We start from the raw sequence: 21,283 nt of genomic DNA, 5'->3' as shown, positions 1-21,283 counted from the left end.
CCTGATTTGATCATCACACATTGTACATTGGTATTGATATTCAACTCTCTACCCCACAAATATGTATAATCGATTATTTTTAATAATAAGAAAATACAAAAGAATGCAGAAATGAACACAAAAAAACTTTGTTATTCATTGTATTCTCTCATGGGAGAAAATATTTTGTCAAGCACACAGGAGAATAATGTGCAATACATTGTAAGTGATTTATTTTTCATGTTTCATGCTCATTTTTTCTATGTTTAATATTTGGGAATTTCTTGAAAATCAATCATATATTTCAGATAAATTAATATAAATTGAGGGACATGTGAGCTGCAAAGACCCATATCTTTGAATGACTTGTGTGTGGCATAGGTCTCAAGTCATCCTACAAGTCTGAACTGGATTCTGTGAAATCTGCAAGAACTAACAAGACTTCAAATATAACACAAACCAATCCCAGAAATCATTTAAAGAGACAGTTAATCAAATGCATAAATTATTGTAGAAAGTGAATCATCAAAAGGATTGAAAGCTATTCTACAATAATAATATTAAGTGTTTGTGATTAGACATATATTTTTGGTAATATATCTGAAACTAAAGCTTTTTTATTAAACTCGCAAAAGAGTACTAACTCTGCCCCTTTGAATCTATAAACCTATAAATATTCCTGAGCTTCTCACACTTTTGACTGCACTGAATTGAAAGAAAGAAAAAAGAAGGAAAGAAATGACTAAAACTGACATTCTTTGATGTATTTCATTTTTACTAAAAGTCTCCATAATCCCTTTCCTTCATTTCATCTTTGTTTTGTTCTGCTTTCTTCTTGTTTTGATTTACTTTGTAGAAGCTTCATAAAGCATGATTTTCTACATCAGTTTCTAATGCTAAATAAGACCCATTATGCAAAGATTATGCTATTTTGTTACTTTTACCCCTTCCTAAACAGAAGAGTGACTCATAATTACTTAACATGGAAAAAATAAATAAAAATATAAACATTACAAAATACAGGATAATACTGATTTCCTGTTAAATTTTATATAAAGTTCACTGATAGAACTGGTGTCTAAAATTTGGCATATGACATGAGAGAATGAAAGAATGACAAACACATCTATTTTTCACTTTGGACAGTCATGCTTTCCTCAATTCTGTCTTGAATATAGGAATCATTCACATTTCTAAACCTATTTTCCCACTGTTAAAAATCAATTTGAGTAATAAAATTTCTAAATGTAGTGAAAAAATATGTAATTCATAACTATAATATTCTAGAGGACAAGAAAATCTGAAACTATTTCTTTCAAATGGATAGCAGAGATGTCACACATTGGTAAAAATATCTAAATTTGTTTTGAGGAAATATTTCTTATTTCTTTCTTTGTCTATTATTTTTATTTACTTTATATGTTATAGAAGTTTGAATCTCTAGGTTTGTCTAACTGAGAAACAAATCTATTTGGCACATTTAACACAAAATAAAAGTAGATAAAAAAAAAAACCTAATCATCTCTTATAAATTACGAAAAGGCCAGCAGGAATTTGTAGGCTCAAAGCTGTCACGGAGTTAACCTTAATGGAGGTAACAGAAGCCCAGCAGGCCAAGATCTTCAAAGGCCATTCGATTTAAAACTGATAGAAATCAATTCAAACAGATTTCTTGTGTCAAAAGACAAAATTGCAATAAATTTAGATATAGATCTAATTGTTTTTTATTCATCTGTGATTCATAAATCAGGACAGCTTCCATAATTTGTATCATTCTATTTTGTAAGAGAATGCGAGTTCCCATTGCAATGGCAGAACAGTAGAATTTGTAAGGTGGGAACAGGAAACAGAAGAATAGAAAGAAAAAGAAAAACTGATTGGTTAACATTAGGTTTCTTCAGGTTACTTTTTCTGTAAATAATAAAGCAGAGGCAACTTCCTTTTTACCCTGACTCAGGTAGACCGGAATCTCCTGCTTTCAGGAAAAACTGTTTTCTTAAAGTTTTAGTTCAATTAAGTGGCATTCAGCACAACTAACTTCATTTTGGTTTGGTTTGGTCTGTTGGGACCAAATACAGGAGCTCAGTCCAGAAAGAAGTCCTCTCATAATCTTGTTTAACACTTGTTTTTAGAAAGATAATTTTCTATTTTATAATAGAAAACATGATTTTTATTTAAAGTATACATTTTGATAGACAGTAACTACTTTTCCCAATAAAGAAACGTAATTAAAAATAAACTAAAATAAATTATCTATTTAATACGTGTAGAATTAAAATAAGTTAGTAACCTTGGCAATCATTAAGTGTAAACTCTTTTGTCTTTGTATGTAACCTTCTTAACTGATGTGAAAAACTGAAAATTTTCATTACCCCTAGAAATAGTAACGTGGTTATTATGTATATCCTTACATATTTTCTATAGTTAAAATTGTATCTTTTATTTCCTTCAGCAGATTATAAGTTTTTCAAGAATACAGAAACTGTTTCATATATTTTTGCATACATGAGATACTTGGTCATCAACACCATTGCTAGGGGTGGACGGGCTTTGGTGTGGCCCAAGGGAACGCCAAAGTCTCAGTGGTTTTCCAGTATAAAGGTTTACTTTCAGAGTCCAAGCTAGCCCAGATGGTAACTGAGGGCTGGAGATTTTTGTATTTGTGATAACACCATCCTTATCACGTACCTTCACAGCTCCTGTGACATATCCAGAAGCATGCTCACAGGATACATTTAAGGGCAGGCATGACAGCTCCACCCATTTCCCACTGGCTCAAATCCAGTCAGAGTCCTAAGATGACAACAAAAGAAGCTGGGTGAAACAGAGCCTGTGGAAGTTTGGAGGACACTACTTGTCTCTGCCACTATTATCCTAATCAATAAAAAAGCAGATATTTGTATGACCTTAACTGATGCCAGGCTCTGTTCCTAGCATTTCACATATTTTGATTCACTAATCCCCATTTAACTGTATGAGAAAAATACTATTACAAGCCTCATCTTTTGTTTAGAGAAGGGTCATTGTATAACAACCCAAAGCCTTGAATCTGCATAGCTTCACATAATGAAAATGTATTGCTCTTTCACACCACAGAGGGTTGCCTGTGGTACTGGGAAGCTTCTCCAGGCAGTCACTCAGGCTTGTTGCTATCCTTCATCCTGTGACCATGGCCATGTACGACTTCAGAGTTCTTTCCTTTTTACATATTAATAGAGATGGACAAAATTATGCACAGGTAGATTTTACATGCCAGGTCTGGTAGTGTTGCAACCACCTGTGCTCACATTTCACTGACTGGGACAGAACCACCTGGAATGATATGAATGCATTTGAGGTGGGGAATTATTTGGACCCTATACTCATGAACTAAAGGAAAACACAGATAGTGATGAGTTCTGACAGTTGTCACACCCCACAGTTTAGGTAAGGACATCAAGGAAGAGAGAGCTTAAATAATAACTTGCTTAAGATTACACAGCTGGAAAGCCACAGTCATTTAGCTTCATATTCTGCACTCTTCCCCACTATATTATACTCATAATGCACAATTGTTCAGTTAACATCTGTCCCTTTGCAGGGACACTTCCTTATGTTCACTTTCATCTGTTCTGGCGGAGATCCTTTAGGATATAGACAAACTTAGAGTTCGTTCTCATTTTTTTCTAATCAATTTAGAAAGTCCTTACAGAGCACAGAAACACAGAAAAATGTTAATTGGCTATTGAGGAGAAAAAAAGATGTTGGATTATCAAACACTTTTAACTTAGCTCTGGAGAAAATTGTTGTAGGAATGTGTTCCTCTCATGGAATAAACCTGAAAAAGGAGGGTAACTTTCACATGGAACAGGAAATAGTTTTTTAAAAATCTTCTTTGCATTAACTGGCAATGAAACTGCTATATTGTTAATGGTCTGTGAATCTTTAATTACAGATAAATGTTCATGTTAGTATCTGTCCTCAGGGCAAAAATGCAAGCACATTACACCACTAGAGAAGCAAAGAAATAAATTTATGCTTTAATGAGCTGTGGAGTCTTATTATTCATTTAATATGACATGACACTTTGACTTTGTACTGGAAACAAACTGGGAATATGAGGTTCAATTTGTATTCAGGGAAATTGTTTACTCTGAAAATTTATCCATGATTAGTTGTTTTCTTCTTTCATATCTTGAAAACTCCCTTTTATTGCTTTTCCTTCCTATTTTTAATTAGTTTAAAGTAATTATTTGAAAATTCAACATTAATTTTGCCTTTAATCTGGAGGGAAATTATTCATGGAAAAAAATCTCATATTAGGTGTGTCATTTCACTGTGACATTGTGTGTGTTGCTATCCGTATAGGAACATGAAAAATCAGACTTAAAAATTGCCCTGAATACTAATGACCTGTCCATCTAATGAAGTACTTTTTTATGTAGCTCTGCCAGATTTAATTGAGCATTTAATTCATAGTTTGCCACTCTGCTGCCTGCTTGATGATTTGTAGCCAATACTCACACGAAAGATAGAAGGTAGTATCAATTTAAATGAGTCCTCAAAACTCAAACTTTTTAAAATAAGAAATCAAATATGTCTAGTAGAAATGCTATGGCAGTTGTTACTGTTGTTGTTGTTTTTGTTGCTTATGCTCCAAGTGCAAGGCATGTGGGAAAAGAGAGAAATAATAATGGCCAACGAACTTATGGCTTGACAAATGAAACAATTTTATTGCCATCATAAATGAAAAATTAAATGTTATTTTAAGAGCCACAGATGTTAAATAGCCAATCAAAATTTTATTTCTATTAGAAGGCAAAACAAACTTCGAAGCTATAGTAACAGTTCTAAAACACAGATTATTTTTTGTCTTTTTGGAGCTGTAGGAAAAAGGGAGTATTCTTCCTCTTCCTGAGACTTACTTAACAACAGTTACAGAAACCTGCAGCTTCAAATCTAAGTGAAGTCCTGAAATCACAATAGTTAGCACTGAGAGAGAAAATCAGTTCTGAGAAGTTAAAAATTAATAATACAGGTAAGAGTGAGTACAATAAAAAAGATATTATTATGCATATGATGCTTTGTACATTGCAGAGTTATTATCCTCTCCAAGGTAGTGGATTGAATTACATCTGCCCAAAACTCATTGAACCTGGAATTGTGTCCCTGAAGTTTTATGTATTAGAAGCTTAGCCCCCACTGTGACTTTTAAGAGTGTGGGAAATCCTATCACGGTAATTGAAAGGTGGATCCTTGAAGAGGTGATTGGATTGTAGGACCGTGCAGTAGTGAATGGATTAAAAATGGTGGTCAAGGGTGTGGTTCTGAGGTCTTTAAAAGGAGAGGAGAGTCTGTCTCTCTTGCTCTCTCTTTCTGCTCTCTCTGCTTCCACCATCTTGCAATGTTAGACCCCTGGATCACTATCACCACCATCAGATAGATGGACTTTAGATTTCCCAGCCTCAGAATCTGTAAGAAATATATTTTGTTTTCTTATAAATTATTGAGTTCCCTGTATTTTGTTGTAAGCAACAGAAATAGACTAATACATCCGGTTTAAAATTGAGGAGAATGAAGCACAATGAGCTTAAGTATTTTTTTCATTCAAAATGTATTAATTGAGTTCTACTTTGTGAATTGCAATGATAAAATGGACGTATTCTAAACTCATGTAGCAACATAAAATAAACAAAATGTTTACCTTAAATTGTATTAAGTCCAAAAAAGAGAAGATGCGATGAAGTAAATAAAATAAAGTTTTGATCTTGTATGCATATCAAGGAAAACATATGTGAAGAATCATAATTTAAGGACTCACTTGAAAATCTGCACATTTATTTAATTATGAGTATGTAGGTAAATATTAGAGAGAAAGAGAGAGATGGGGATGAGGGAGAAGGGAAGAAAGAAAGACAGACAGAGAAAGAGGGAGAATGTGGAATATACTAAAAAGCATATGTACTTCAAAGGGCCTGGTTTTCCAAAGTCTTGCAGTTTCAAATATTGACCTTGCAAGGACAGGAAATTTTCCTCAGTCTATAAGTCTCTGGTGTAAGATAAAGATTTGTGGCACAGCAGGTTGCTGGCTCAAGGACAGTCTAGTTACTGATTGTTATGTAAAGATACTGAGGATTGCTCTAAGAATGAATGTTTGCTAAGATCGAGCTTGTGTTGAGAGGACCACTTAATTGCCTTACTGGAATGTCATCTGGCTTGTTTCACTGAAAGTTACCAGCCTATATTGTTAAACTATAACTCCACCTATGTCTCTTCCTGTAACTTCCTGGTCTGGAAAATAAATGCAGAAAGAGAACCTCAATTCGGCATTAATTTCCCAAGGAAGGGATCCCTCTTGCTTGATGGTTCCAGCAGGAGATTAACCACTTTGGGGCCTCTCACTGCTCAGAAGAGATGGGCTTTGAGTAATCCTTTGCATCTCCGTCATTCAGGGGAAGTGGGGTGACAAATCCATGGGGGCAAAGCAACACAAAGCAACAGAAGGAGAGAGAGTAATAATTCGAGAATTTGTAATACAGATGGTCCCTGCATTATGATGGCTTGACTTAATTTTTTGACTTTATGATGGGTTTATTGGGATGTAACCCCATCATAAGTTGAGGAGCACCTGTACCACTTTACTCTTTGTTTGGCAGAATAGGGACAATGGCTTGGACCAGGAAAATAAGCTTCCTGTGTTTTCATCTTTGAATTGCATTGTAACTTCCTGTTGAAGCACAGGGGAAAGATTTGTAGGAAAAAATTTATGTTAGATTTGTGAAAGTACTATATCATTGTCCATGCATATGATGAGTGAATTAATCTGTAAAATATATTTTGCTTTTAGGATATATGGAAAGAAATCTCAAATTCCGACATAACCATATACATATTCCTCATTTCATACCTACTCTATGGATTAGTGTTTTAATGCTAATTTATCCACCCTCATGTACTGCTTCTACTTTATAAATACACCTAAGTGAAATCTCTTTCAGCTGATCCTCTTTTCCTTACATTGTTCTAAAACTGGGTACTTTACTGCCTTTATGTGAAGGGTCACTGCCTTTGGAAACCAAAGATTTTTTGCTTCTTATATCTGTCACATTATCTTTTTCACTATTTTCTTTTTAATTTTAAATTTGATAAGTTCTTGTAAGTATTATTAGATCCAACATACGTACTTAGAGATATGATTGTCAATATTATTGATCTCAATACATATATTTAACAAAACACTGATTCTTTCCTTCAATCTTACAGACAATTTGCAAATTCATTATGTTCATTTTTGCATGGAATCCTTTGTCTGTGAAATATATATATATATATATCAGCAGGCTGGAAATTGTCTTGGTACGATATAGTTGCTCAACAGCAAATGAATAGATCTCAGAGCCTAAATTTATAATTTTGTACATTACACAACATATGCTAACATTGTTATTCTCTGGCCTAGAGAAAAACACAGTATAAAAATGTTAGCAATAGAAGAAACCATAAAAGTTTGTGATAGCATAAGGAAATCATCAAATTTTAAAATGTTCTAGTAAAGTTGAACATGTGGAAAAATGTGAAGTCTTGAAAACATATTATTGTAATTTATTCTGTTTCTGTTTCCCTGTGGTTACTTATGCTGAGCTTGATTTGTATCTTCTCTCCTCTGTCTTTTTACATTAGATTGAAGATTATTATATTAAAAGTATGCTTATTATTTACTTAAACATATTTCATTCAAAAATTAATACAAATTTTAGTTGACCATTTGTACTATTAAATTTTTGTATTATTAATTTATCTTTGTTTTATTTTTTTCTCTCTCATTTGTTCTGTTTTAATTTTTCTGTTTTCCTGTATAGAATTTTCAGATTACGAGTTTATTTTTTTCTATTTTAACTTATAATTTAGTGTCATATTTGCTTCTTGAAATAACATTTTATCTAAGTTCCACAGACTTTTGGTAGAAAGTAATTATATTGATTATCAGTTAAAAGTAATTTAAAATTTCCAACTAAATTCCACTACAACAAATATATTAATTATTTTATGAAATTATTTAGAATACAAACTACTTTATTTAAATTGTGTTATTTTGTTATCCAGATCCCATCTCTTGCCATATACCAAAATCATCTTAAAATGAATTAAAGACTTAATGTAAGATCGGAAACTATAAAACTACTAGAGTAAAACACAGGGGAAACACTCCAAGATGTTGTCTGGGCAAAGATTTTATGAGAAGACTTCTAAAGTACAGGCAACAAAAGCAAAAATAGACAAATGGGACTACATCAGACTAATGAGCTTCTGCACAGCAAAAGAAACATTCAACAGAACAAATAGGTAACCAACAGAATGGGAGATTAATATCCAGAATATACAAGAAACTTAAACAACTCAATAGCAAAAAATCAAGTAATCTGATTAAAAAATGGACAAATGAATTGAACAGACATTTCTCAAAAGGAGACATACAAATGGCCAACAGGTACTTGAAAAAGTGCTGAACGTCACCAATCACTGGGGAAAAGTAAATTAAAACTACAATGAGATATAACCTGACAAAATCATATTTTAACAGGTGGGAAGAAAAAACTTCTCCAGGAGGTAACCTTTATTTGTGAACAAAATGATAAGAATGGGGAATCCTAGCATAAATCAGGAAGATATGCCTCTAAAAGAAGAAACAAATGCAATTGAGACCATTGTTAAGTAAGGGGAGAATTGAGCGAGGTAAATTTGACAAGTTTAGTAGGAGTAGTCCTTAAACAGCGTCTTCATCAAAACCACGCACTATTCCAACAAATCTGATACAGATTCATTTCCTGATTTAGACAATCTGATTCAAATATTTTGCTGTAAGACCAACTTTCAAAATAGTTTTGGACTTCATCTGTATTTGCCCTCTCTGGCTTCTTTTTATTATGCCTTGTTGTAAAACATCCCATTCAAATATAACTTCATTATTTCAAAAACTGTTTCCTCAAGGCACCCAGCACCTTGAAGCACAGCCAGTAGTGCATGGAGCAGGTTAAGCTGATTTTCCTGGACTTCTCTCAGATTTTCTGTAAGAGTTTATATAACTTTTCAGTTCTGAAGAGGAGGAAATTTAGGAAATTCACCCAAATTACTCTTTGTGTGCATGCTCTCAAACTCTTTGTTTGAGAAGATATCTCTCCATAACCTCTTAGTCTTTTGATCTTTTGGGAAAATCACAGTGTGATTTCTGAGATCCTATCTCTTTTCTTCTTAGATGTCTGTGAGTTCCATACATCCTTTCTTGTTTGGTAATTTTTATGCTATGTTAACTTTTCTAATAACTTTTTGAAAAGTAAATAAATCCAGGTTTTAAATATGATCTATATAGGTTCTTTATATATGTATTTATCTTGGACTTTGGAATTTCACTTTCTGGTTAAATTTTTCCAGGTTCTCTTTTAAGATGTTGAAGTTTCTGTCAATTGCATTTCTTTCTTTCACCAGCTTAAATATCCTCTCTTTTCATTTTCACTTTTCCATAGCACATGTTCTAATAGGAAGGCTGAAGTCTTTTATTTTTAATTTTCCTTACAATCCATTTCTCAATTTCCCGGAGAAATGAGTAAAACATCTTGGTAATGCATTTCTTAATATTTGAAATAATTTTATGGGGTTTTTTTGTCTACTTGTTCGCAAAATGCCATTTCTACTTTCTAACAAATGTTTTATCTCTTATAAAATATATCACCTTCCAAAGGTAAACCTGCAGTTTAGATTTCGAAATTCTGAGTCCTTGTCACATATTAAACATTTAACTAAGAAGTGGTAGTGGTGGGTAGGGGTGGGAGTTTGAACTTGTAGCACTCAATCTAGTGCCGTTTACTCATGTCTTATTCTAATTATTTAAGGATAGGCTCTCACCTGTGCATGGTACTGTATGTTTTAAATACAAAGACCTTTACCATTTAAAGGCCATGACTCCTGGCCTGTAAACCTGGATGAGAAACACAGTCAAAGCAGCTAATGACATTCCAATGTAATATCTAAAATGCCTGAATAGAGAAAGGATTATTAAAAAAGGCATACTTTATATCTGCCAAAGCTAGAGAAGCCCATATATGTTTCCAAAGCTCTGTAGTTGAAGCCCGGCCTGTGTATAAAGTTACTCACCTACCTGACAATTACACAACTCTTTCCTGAGCACAAAACTTCCACACACTTCACACACTTGCCTCGAAATTCCTTAAAGCCCATGTGGTAAAGATTAATACCTAAAACCTACTTCTGCTCAATGAAAATGAGATTAGTATTGTTGATAATTTGAACCTTCTCTATTTCTTAAGACTCACGGCCTCATCCTGAGATACTCATAAACGGCAGGGCTATATTATAACACTTCCTCTATCTTCTCAAACTTTGGAACAATTTTGTACTAGACAGAGATGACACACAGATTAAGATCAAAACATCATCCTTTAACCTGATTAAAAATGAAAGAAGCTATGTTAGAATGCATGGTTTAGGAGTGAGGGCCATGAGCCATGTTGACATTACTTCTTGTCACAAATAACTTTTAGGAATACAGTTATCACTTCCATGTCCCACACGGCTACCCTAGCCTTCAAGGTATTATTTCTGTCTCCAAACCTGTCCAATTTTTCTTTGAAGGATAAATACCTTTTCTCTAACTTAAGTAGGTCTAATCGACCATCTGTTTTCTACCCTAAATACGTATTATTTCTTCTAATTTTACTTTCTCTTTTCTTCTGAATTCAGAGTTTTTTTTCTTCTAATTCATTTTCTAGATTCATTCAGAAGTTTAATTCTTGTAATGTTGCTTTTACTTTTATAGTGGCCTCATTTACACTTTTTCCTCTGTTTGAATAGCTGCACTCATTATATGCTTTCAAATATAATTTGTTTCTAATTTATTGACATGATATTTTTTATTTCTTCAAGGACTCATAGCATTTATTATCTACAATTTCTATTTTCTTGAAACATTTTATTAAAATATGCATTTATCACTATTAACGATGTTTACTAACTTTTGTCTTGCATCTATTTATTTATTTTCTTGTCTCTTTATCTTTGATTATGGGGTCATATCTACTTACTTTTATAAATTATGTCTTGTTCATAAACAGCCTCAAACAATATCTTGTAGTCAGGTCTTGTTGGTCCACCCTGTTTACTAAGCAAAACGTGATTAAAACAAACATATGCAAGGCAGACATTATCTTTATTATTGTTACTGCTTTGTAACTTGATGAAGCACATACAAAGCAAATAAATATTTTGATACTATATATGTTCTCATTTAGTAATTAATATGCCAAAAAATACCTAAAACACACACACACACACACACACACACACACACACACACACACACACACACACACACACATCTCCTGCAAAGTTTATCTATATGGCACAGTATATTGAGTCATAAAAAGTTTTCTAGGACTGCCCATCTTTAAATGTAATTTATTGCATATCAAACAACTAAAACTTTGAATAATTATGTTACTCTCTAATTAGCAAAATAGTATTTTTGGATGTCAGATTTACATGGCTGAATAATGTATTTTTCATTTTGCATGAATTATATGTCTTTTTAAAGTGCTTTCTTTCCAACAATAACAAAATATGATAGATTTACTCTGCTTTGTACTATTTACTAAGTGTCTCTGAGGCATAGTTTAGAAATACGCTGTGTGCAATAGACATATAAATGATTTGTTTACATTACTCTATATAAATGATTTGTTTGCTTAATGTCTTGGAAATTATTTGATGTATTATGGTTGCTGATCCTGTTGTCATCAGATTACTACAATAAACAAGATTTGTATCTAATTTGGTCTTTGTGTAATTTCCCTAAACTATGTGCAGGTGTTTTTATCTCCAGTATTTTTTAAAATTTTAATGACATTTAAATCAGTTTCATATTAATGTGCTGCATTCATAATGTTTTATTTTCCCCTTATCAAAAATTATTTTCTCAAAAACTATGAAATATTTTGAACAAGAAACACTGGAACATAACATAAGAAATATCTCTGCATACCCTACCAAAATGTAAGAAAAGCTAATAGCATTTTTGCCACATTTGCATCAAACCTATTACTTAAAAACAAAATATTGTAAATAAAATGACCTCTCAATGATTTTTCACTTAGGCACCTTCCCAGTGTTGGTGCTTGTATCATGGACTGATACTGTAATATTTTTGCTAAATATGTATTTTTGCTAAATTTTGCTAAATTTATGTTTAATATATAATGTTTTGCTACTTTAATGTACATGAATAAAATCATCTGTACGTGTAAGTTTTGCAATTTATTGGTTTTACTCAAAATTTTGTGTTCCAGCTTGATCTGTGTTTATATATGTTGATAGAGCTTATTTTATGATTTACCCATTTATTTAATCCACTTCCCATGTTCAGATGAGCCACAGTGTTTTTACAGCGTACTAGAACTGGATTTGTTCAGTCTTACGACATGAGGCCGTTCATATTTATTAGCTGTGCTACTTATCTATTGCTGTGTAATAATTTTTCCCCAAACTTAGCTACTTAAAGAAATATATATTTTATCACAGTTCCTGTGGGTGAGGAGCCCATGCGTGGCTGAGCTAGCTCTTGATTCCTCACAAGGCGGCAGTCACCTCAAGGTATGACTGAGGGTGGATCTGCTTTCAAGCTCACTCATGTAGTCATTGGCAGAATGTTGAACTCAGGGTCCAGATTCTTCACTGGATGTTGACTGGAGGCCAGCCTCAGCCCACATCACAGAGCAATTCACAAATGATGACTGGTTTTATCAGAGTGAGAAAATAAGAGAGCAAAAGAAAGAGTAACATTTGTAATCTAATCTCAGAAGTGGTATTGCATCACTTTTGCTGTATTCCACTTGTGAAAAGCAAGTGACTATGTCAATCTATAGATTATACAAGGGCATTAATACCAAAGGATGGGGATCATTGGGAAGTGTTTTGGATGCTGCCTGCTACACTGGCTATTTACAAAGTGCTTTCAAAATGACTGTTCCCAATTTTAACTTCACCAACACCATATAAAAAGTGACCTTCCCCCCTTTTCTTGTCAACACAATATAGGTAAACTAGTAATTTTTCCAATGGACTGTTAAGTATTTCAGTGTTTATTTTGCATACTCTGATTATCAGTGAGGTTTATTGTTTTTTCTATGTTTATTCAACTTTTGCAATTACTTTTGCTGTGAATTATCAGTTTAAATTGTTGCATTTTTAAAAGTTTGGTTCTTTTGTATGTTTGATCTGCCTGATTTTTCTATATATGATATCTGTTTGGTAATCTGTTTGGTAATCTGTTGAAATATTTTATGTTGGGAAATCACTATGGTGATATCATTAGGATTGATTGGCTTGGGTATATGTATAGCGAACTTGAAACATACATGAATATTTTAACCAAAATTCTTCAGCTATTACTTTTAGTTAATGATATCTTAGGTAATGAGTATAATATAGTATGTGTGTATATTAAAGGTTTACTCAAAACTATAAAAGGAAATAGTTGTGTTTAATCATTGTAATGTATGGAAATCTCTGCTTTTACAATTTTGTCTGAAAAAGCTTATCTAAACATTATTAGACTTGAATTAGCTTCTTAGGTTTAGAAACTCCATTCAAGTTAAGCTAACAAAGTTTTACCTGAAACCAAAATTATGATTGCTTTAACACACCATATATTCTGGGTTTAACTATGTAATTATTGTTTTTTATTTTAAATTAAATGTTTCCCTGCATAATTACTGGGTTTAATAATTTACTACTAAAATACAAAAGAAAATTCTCCTGTTAAATTATGTGTTGGATTGGTGAGAGAACTTCCCACAATCAAGGTATAGAGTCCTTTAGAAAAAGTAAAAGTTAAAGTGATTGGAGTACAGGTAAGAGGTAAATTCAGTTAAGAAAGATAGGACAATTTATTCAGAAGCATCAGACACTACTACCCTCAATATTGGTTGTTTGGAGAATTGTACACAGTGTAGAATACCTAGAACATAGTCCATCACTCAGAGATGAAAGAGGCTGTGAAAATAATCTGAAGTCCGTGGTGAGTATCACAGGTACGGTTTCACAGAAGCCTAATAGATCTCAAATGATCATAAATATTATTTTAATTGACAAAATTTATCTACATTTATGATGTACCACATGTTTTGAAATATGTGTATTTTATGAGATGGCTAAATTGAGTTAATTAACATATGCAGTATCTCACTTATGTGTGCAATCTAAAGAAGCTGAAGTCATACAAGTGGTGCAGAATGTTGGTTACCGGAGTCTAGAGTCGGGGGCGGGTAAGGGAAGGGGAGAGATTAATGGTGGTCAAAGGAAATCTCAGTTAGTTAGAAGGAAAAGTTCAATTGCTCTATTGAACAACATGTGACTATAGTTAATAACAATGTAGTGTATTGTTGAAAATTGCTAAAACAGTAGATGTTAAATGTTCTCACCTCAAATAACCATAATTAAATCTATAGTGACAGATGTCTCAGGCAGGATTATAGGTCTGAGTTTATGTAGAAGGTGTTGATTTGAATTAAACACATAGATATTCACAGTGTTTGAGATTACTATTATTTCAACAGAATGATACACCTGGAATAAAAGCAGCAATGGCTTTTGTAAATTTTACTTCTGGAGTCCAATTTTCTGTGTTTAGGAAGCAGAATTACCAAGGAAGACATCTTCTTCAATGCCTGTATCGGAAATGACTAAGGGGGATGAATAAAAAGGAGAGACACCCTAGAGGTGGAGCCAAGTGCTGTGGAGAACATTCAACTGGGGTGGGTGTCACTTTTTTCTTAAAGCTTTCTCTTCCATTCATTTCCAAGATATTACTATCTTCCTATTTTCCTTTTGGATGGCTACTTCCCAATATGGTTTGCATGCATGCCCAACTCTCAAGTTCACCAAACATTGTCATTTCTCACTATTTATACTTTCCCTGACTTATCTTTTTTTTTTTTTTGTCTTTTTGTACCGCTCTCAGCCAGTGAGCGCACCCGCCATCCCTATATAGGATCCGAACCCGTGGCGGGAGCAGTGCTGTGCTCCCAGCACCGCACTCTCCCGAGTGCGCCACGGGGTCGGCCCTCCCTGACTTATCTTAAGTGATGTATGGTTGCATCTATCAGGTTAAGTGAGGTTGAGTCTCAAACACAAATCGTTTCCACCTAAACTACATCAAAGTGTACATATTCATTTAAATATCTAAAAATTAACTTAATGTACAGTTACAAAATTAAGTTTAACATCCATTATTCTCTTTCCACCAATACTACACTCACACACACACACACACACACACACACACACATACACACACACACACCATGCACAATTATTTCCAGGAACTAACACAAGTACAGTACATACACAGCCATGCACACATATTCAAAAACTCAAACATTTACTATGTCTCTTCACATATTCTATATTTTACTGAATGGCACACTAGTGTACAGATAGCTACAATTTTATTTTAACATTTTACAACAGTTTTAACAATATGTTACTGTTAGTTTTAGTGACATTACAGCAGAACAAATGGAAGTTTAATGGTAGTGGGCACAGAAATGCATACAAGTAGAAAAAAATTGATAGAGAAAGAAAAAACAAACAAAAACCTTCTCCAAGAAGTACGGTAGAAAGAGAAGTATATGTGTTTGAATAGTGTTGCATTCATTACTTTAAAATGAGGAAGACTTAATAATATGGAAAAAAAGATTAAAATGCATAGGATGATATTTCTGAGGACATAAAGAGAGAAGCAGTTATTCATAAGAGTATTTCTGGGGAGAAATTTTATGTTACTTTCATAGCTGTGTAAAGGATATTGTATTTATCATTACATTTTACAAAAAATAGAGAATAATATGTATAAGTTTTCAAATACAACATTGATTAAAAAGTTGGCCTATAAGTTATGGTAACTTTTAGTAACCACATAAAAAATTATTTAATTAATAAAGCATTTATTTAATAGATTAAAACTTTTAGGCCTTCAGAGTTACTCCTCCTGTTGACATACAGAGAAATATTCAAATGAAAATTTTATGATAAAGGAGAAAATTAATTGAATAATCTTTTCTGTCTATAATACTGCAGGAATACTGTCTTTTAAAAGTTTTTCCTATCCCCATGTCTGATAGTTGATTTTGAAATAAATCATAACATTATAAATTACTATACTTTTCCACAAAATCATTAGTGATATACTATATCAAATATAACAAAAGCTAATTGAATATGGAATTATGCTAATATAAAGTCACCAGATTACGTTAAAGCCTGATTTATCTGATTCTGATCCTTATATATTTTCAGAAGAGATTTTAGAAGCTTGTAGTTTTGAGCAGGAAAAAAAAAAAAAACTGCAAAGGAGCAAAGTTTAAAATTATCCAGGCTAATATTTCTTTTTGATTAATCATGATCTTTGAACTACCTGTAGAAACATGGCAAAATATGAAGTATGTAAGATTTGTAATTCCTATAAATATTTCAAAACATACCAATTTCTCCAGATAAATAAATGTGTTGCAGTTTAAAAGAAACTCACTTAATGAGCGTTCAGAAAAAACATTGACATGATCATATCAATAGATGCAGAAAAAGTATTTCATGCAATCCACCATCTATTCATGATAATAACTTCAGTAAACCAGCAATACATGGGAACTCCCTTAACATGATAAACAATATCTACAAAAAAACCTAGAACTCACGTCATGGTTAATGGTCAGAAACTTGAAGCTTTCCCACTAAGATCAAGCATGTCTCCCTCTCACCACTGCTTTTAAGCATTGTGCTTAAGTCCCAGCTAATGAAATAAGAAAAGAAAAGAAAAGGTATACAGTTTGGGAAAGAAGAAATAAAGCTGTCTTTGTACAACTTTTAGAACTAATAATTGATTATAGCAAGGTTGCAGAATACAAAGTTAATATTAAAAACAATTGATCTCCTATGTATCAATAATTAACACATGGAATGTGAAATTAAAAACCCAAAACCATTTACATTAGCACCCACAAAATTAAATACTTAGGTATGAGTTGAATAAAATATGGGCGAGATCTATATGAGGACAACTACAGTATTCTATACATCATTCTGATGAGTGAGAACAAAAAAGGGAAATATATTTCACGCTCACCAATAGAAATACTCAATGTCAAAATGTCAGCTATTCCCCAATTGATTCATAGATTCAATACAATCACAATCGAAATTTCAGCAAGTTATTTTGTGCATATCAACAAACAGATTCTAAAGTTTATATAAAAAGGCAAAAGACACAGAATAATCAAAACAATATTGAAAGAGAAAAACAACATTGACTGACACTACACAACTTCATGACTTACTATAATGCAGCAATCCTGTTCTTTTGGTGTCTACACAAAGGAGTTGAAAATTTATGTCCACACAAAACCTGTACATAGATGTTCATAGCAGCTTTGTTCATAATTGCACAAACAAGATGTCCTTTAGTAGGTGAATAGATAAATAAACTGTGGTGTTGGGCCTTAAAAACTAAGGCCACGTTAAGTGACATTACAAGCGGCACCATTATGGGCCGGGAGGAAGTAGGGTGGGATTGTCTGCGGGAACCTTGCCTTAGCCCTTATTGGCCACCATGCTCGTGAACACTGCATGATTGCAATAGCTAGGCATTGAGACAGGATGCATGCTCTCATAACCTTTAAGTTGATTGGAGGATGTAAAAACCCCCCTTCCCCATTTGCCTTTAAAAGCAAGTGCTTGTGTGATAATAAACAGAACTGTTCGACAGAACCCCCGCCGTGTCTGAGTGTCCTTTACCGGGCTGGGGCCGGTGGCTGTGCTCACCTCTCTTCATGGGGGAAGACTCTCTTCCTCTGTCTCCTTCCAAACGGGACCAGAGGGAAAGAGTAATCCGGGCCATTCGCTCACCCACCAAAAGGAACGGGGACTAAGGCTGTACCGTCGGCTGGCAGTAGACCCGACACTGTGGTACATCCAAATAATGGAATATCATTCAGCACTAAAAAGAAGTGAGATATCAAGACATAAAAAGACATGGAGGAAACTTAAATGCATATTAGTAAGTGAATGAAGCCAATCTGATAAGTTTACGTACTATAGGATTATAACTATGTAAAATTCTGGTAGAGACAAACCTTATTGGTTTCCAGGTGAGGGGGTGGGTGTGGGAGGGATGAATGTACAATACCAAGAATGAAGTCTAATGTAAACTATGGACTTTGGGTAATTATGATGTGTCAATGTAGGTTCATCACTTTTAACAAATATGCTCTCAGGTGAGGAATGTTGATAATGGAAGAGACTAAGCAAGTGTGAGTTCAGGGGTTACAGGGAAAATTTCTGTACCTTTCTCTCAAATTCGCTATAAACCTAAAACTACTCTGAAAAAATAAAATGTTTTTTAAAAAAAGAAAAACAAATTAGCAACATTATAAGTGATATCTTTAATGGTAATTTCATACAAAACAGTTTTGAATAGAACCATTTTGAATCAAAATTCATTTAATGTGCATTATTTCAAATGGGTTTACATGGTTATTAATCTATATTGATAGCAATTAGAAAGCCTGAATGAATGATACATCTATAATAAAACCACACCCCTTGAGGCCCATTTTTCTATAGACTTGGAAAAAGAACGGCATTTACAGTAAATTCAAGCTTAAACACAGACAAGGGGTTGACAACAGTGGTCTTGTGTTGTTTTTAGAAGGTTTTTCTCAGGGAACAATTTTGATATCGATTATGAAAGTCAAAAAGCCTTACCAATTCTCCTTGAGGTGTGAGAATCACCCTGGAGGTGAGGCTGATTGATGTTTCTGGCCAGGAATAACTTTTTATATCAATATAAATTTCAGATTTTATGAAATATGTGAAATCTATGAATAAATTCTGAATTGGAAGCTATAATACGTAAAACATCTGAGTATTTTCTTGAAAAATAAGAAAACAAAATTTGAGGCATATACTTTAGCAGACTAACTGATTTTAAGAAGCACCACTCCCATCCAGCTTCCTATATAGAGCAGGCAGAATGGATTTATTGACAGAATAAACTCTTATATAGCTAAAATAACCTGCAATCAATTCAACTATCTTCAGTGTGTAATCAAGATAACATAAGAGATATTCTTTCTATCTGTCATACAGGTGAGCATATATTATTCTCGTAAACTCTACTTTCAGGTTTTTAAATATGAGTTAAAGACAAAAATAAAAATATTCTCTATTATTTGAGGCTAAATTCTAACCATTTTTGCCTTGCCCATTCTTTTTATTATAATAATAAGAATATAGAGTGTAAAGGACAGGGCTACCTATCAGGCATTGCATGCTTATTATGTGCATGTATTATTTCCAAAAAGCATTTTAAGAAGTTGTTATTAACATACTTATTTCAATTTTATAGATGAAGGAACTAAGGATTGATGTATGCCAGATTACATATTAAGGCATATTCTGGAAGGATGAAGATTATGATGTAAGTGCCCACTACCACTCTTATAGATAAATAATTTACTTTTCTGTATTCACAGAAATAGTAAATGACAAAGCTGTATTCAAAACTAGGTCGTTCTAATTCCAAAGCCGATGCACAAACTATTACATGGTAATGCATCCCACGTAATTGGCAATATCATGTATACCTCAGGCCTATTTTGAGTTCATATTACCTAGATCAGTACTAATTGTGGACAGTAATGAATAGTTATTGACTGTGTTATTATCAAGAGCCCTGTATAGTCCTTTAAACGACTATACACCTGTAGTGGTAAAGACAAATTTAATCAATTGATTTTATCCATTTATTTCAAAATTTTTGTTTAAATAATTTTCTGTATTTGAATAATTTGAACAATTAAAAATTTCATCCATTTTTGTAACATATAAATATGAAGAAAAGTTATAGATACTTTACAAGTAGTACAGTGTCATTCGACTGGAGTTATATTTGAGAAATTAAATTCAAAGTTTAACAAATATTGGTGCCTGCCACTTAAGAAAGGGTTAAAATTTTCTTTGCAAAACAGGGCTCTCTGGAGTCCTTCATTCAATTTAAAGTATTTAATCAAATGAGAAAATGTAAGGTGTTAATCAAATGGGAAAATTCAAGAAAGGTTTTCCCACTGAGGATGTACCCGTGGTCATATTGACAGAGTTAATGAGATTTGGATACTTGGGTATAAAATCTTGTATTAAGGGGGAAAAATGTGTCAGACCTCTGAAGGATTTTAGTATACATTTGCCAAAATCAATGGCTCTAATAGGTAAAAAACTTAATTCTCCATCTTACATTATAATTTACTTCTTAAAGCAGTTAGCTTACTTAAAAACAAAAAAGGAACCCATGCACACGCAAACGTGCGGGTGCATGCGTGCGCGCGCGCACACACACCTCCCCCATGGAGAACATTTTCATTTTGAGTGGTATTACAGAGTTCCAAGTTATAGTGACAAGCATTATGTAAGTTATATAGAAAATGAATTAAGTAAATTAATAAAGGTTACACATTTCCAGGACTAGAACTTAAGCTTCTTAGCTTTTATTACACACTATTTGTAGTTTGTGTTAGATAAATGCTACAGGTATTTACTTGGACTTCACATTTTCCTTTAGAAATTTTTCTCTTTTTGAATATGAAAATAAGTCAAAATCTATAAAATCAATATATCAATGGAAATACAACCTGAAAAATTCTTTATCTATTTTAAAATGTTAAATATCAATGCCTGCCTGTGAGCAAAATGATAAAAAAGTAGGTAACATATAACCACAGATATGAAAGATAATAAAATCATGAAAAAAAAAATACAACGTGCAACTTTCGACAAATGCATTTTAAAAGCTAAGCAAATGGATTCTTTTATAATGAAACATAAATTTATAAAATTGACATCAGGAACAGTTTCAATTTTATTTAAAATGTTCTAGAATATAGAAAATATAAAAAATATTACCCAATCATTTTACAAAGAAGCTAGCATAACTCAACACGAAGAACACTATAGATACATTTTATTTTAAATGTATGCCAAGACACAAATAAAATATTAGAAAGTCTAACTATGCAGTAGTACTTAAATCAAAATGAATCTGGACAAACAGGGTTTATTCCAGGAATGTAGGGTAATCTATCATTAGGGAAAACTATAAGCATTCTTCATAATTTTATTCTCTATCTTGCAGATATTTTCTGTTGGTCAATAAGAACTTCGAAAGTTATAAAAGAGATAGAGATATAGTCTCTGTTTGGGTGAGAAA

Source organism: Cynocephalus volans, chromosome 2 (assembly GCF_027409185.1).
Source record: "Cynocephalus volans isolate mCynVol1 chromosome 2, mCynVol1.pri, whole genome shotgun sequence".
Taxonomy (NCBI): Eukaryota; Metazoa; Chordata; class Mammalia; order Dermoptera; family Cynocephalidae; genus Cynocephalus; species Cynocephalus volans.
This window is presented reverse-complemented; position numbering follows the sequence as displayed.